The sequence below is a fragment of the Arachis hypogaea genome, chromosome 19 (assembly GCF_003086295.3).
Source record: "Arachis hypogaea cultivar Tifrunner chromosome 19, arahy.Tifrunner.gnm2.J5K5, whole genome shotgun sequence".
In the NCBI taxonomy this organism is placed as follows: Eukaryota; Viridiplantae; Streptophyta; class Magnoliopsida; order Fabales; family Fabaceae; genus Arachis; species Arachis hypogaea.
In genome coordinates, this window is record NC_092054.1 from 86,099,614 (window position 1) to 86,101,513 (window position 1,900).

A 1,900-nucleotide genomic window follows, 5' to 3' on the forward strand; every position below is an offset into this window, starting at 1 on the left:
CCAGAGAGGACCCTTCATAGACTTAGAAGGGAAGCAAGAGGGAAGAGAGTAGTGGGAGAAGAGGAATCTGAAGGAGAATCTGAGGACAATTTTGAGGAAGCTTTAGATCTCAACATGGATAGAGAAGTTCACAACCATGAGAGAGCTGATGGAAACGATGCCATCCCTGAGAGGAGGGTTCTTAGTTCATACATAAACCCAACCTCTGGGAATTGTGGTAGTAGCATCCAGAAACCACCCATTCAGGCCAACAATTTTGAGCTCAAGCCACAGCTAATATCACTTGTGGAAAATCATTGTTCCTTTGGAGGAAGTGCTAATGAAGACCCAAACCAACATCTCACAAAATTCCTGAGAATTTGTGACACTGTGAAGTCCAATGGAGTCCAGGAAGATGCCTATAAACTGCTTTTGTTCCCATTTTCACTTAGGGACAAAGCAGCTAAGTGGCTGGAATCATTCCCAAGGGGGAGTCTAACAACATGGGATGAGGTGGAAAGCAAGTTTCTGGCACGTTTCTACCCTCCACAAAAGGTCAATAGGCTTCGATCTGAGGTTCAGACTTTTAGACAACAAGATGGTGAAACTCTCTACGAGGCATGGGAGAGATTCAAGGACTTGACAAGGAAATGCCCACCAAACATGTTCCATGATTGGGTGCAACTGCACATCTTCTATGATGGGCTCTCTTATGAATCCAGGAAGGCTGTAGACCATTCATCAGGAGGTTCATTGAACAGGAAAAAGACTGTGGAAGAAGCCATTGAAGTGATCGAGACAGTGGCTGAGAATGAGTACTACTATGCATCAGAAAGGCACAACACTAAGGGAGTCATGGAGCTGAACCATTTTGATACAATTCTAGCCCAAAACAAGGTGTTTGCCAAGCAACTAGCAGAGCTTACCAGGCAAATAGAAACAAAGCAAGTGGCTGCAATACACACACAAGATCAAGAGGAAGTAGGCATTGAAGGAGGTGATTGGGATGAGGCTAACTATGTGGGAAACCAACAAAGGCAATCATATGATCCACATTCCAACACTTACAACCCAGGCTGGAGAAACCACCCAAACTTTGGGTGGGGAAACCAACAAACCCAACCACAAAACCACAAACCTTACAACCACAACCAACATAACAATTCCACATACCAAAACTCCAACCAAAGATCATACCAAGCCACACAAAGCACCTACTCCCAACCACCATATCATGGCCAAAATAATCAACATACCCAACCTAATCCGAACCAACAATTTCAAGATCAATTAAACCGGATAGAAGGAATGATGGCAACCATGAGTCAAGACATAGTTGAATTGAAGAGCTTCAGGGATGATGTGAGAACTACCTTAAGAAACCATGGTGAAAAACTCAAAAGGATGGAATCCCAAGTAGGAGAGCTATCTCAACAGGCACCCAAATCAACTGCAGTGTTCCCTAGTGACACAGAAAAGAATCCTAAAGGGGAACAAAAGAGAGTAAGATGGGAAGAATGCAAGGCCATCACCATAATGAAGGAAGTCTCAGAAGAAGAAGGAATCGGGCCCTCAGAGCAGGAACCAGAAATCTTGAAGGAAGGTGTGGAAGAAGTTAAGCAAGAAGGTGGAACTGAGCAAGCCAAGGAACTGCAAAAAGGCATGATGGAAATATACCAACCAAAAGCACCATTTCCTGAGAGGTTAGGAGGAGGTGAAAAAAGGAAAACCTACTCAAGGTTTCTAGAGACATTTAACTCTCTTCATGTCAATATTCCCTTTCTTGAGATTCTTCAGCAAATGCCCACACACATCAAGTATTTAAAGGAATTGTTAAGCAAGAAAAGAGTTTTGAAGGGAGGACAAACGGTAACAATGAACAAAGAATGCAGTGCTCTCATCAAGAAGGACACACTCTCTA

The 1,900-nt window shown here is 43.4% G+C and overlaps 1 non-coding gene across 1 annotated transcript; it reads right to left on the minus strand.

Annotated features, from left to right (window-relative positions):
* Positions 1 to 540: 540 nt before the first annotated feature.
* LOC112781847 (small nucleolar RNA R71) lies at positions 541 to 644 on the minus strand. The gene has a single exon (XR_003192598.1). It is a non-coding gene; the product is annotated as a small nucleolar RNA R71 (small nucleolar RNA).
* Between the last annotated feature and the right edge of the window lie 1,256 nt (positions 645 to 1,900).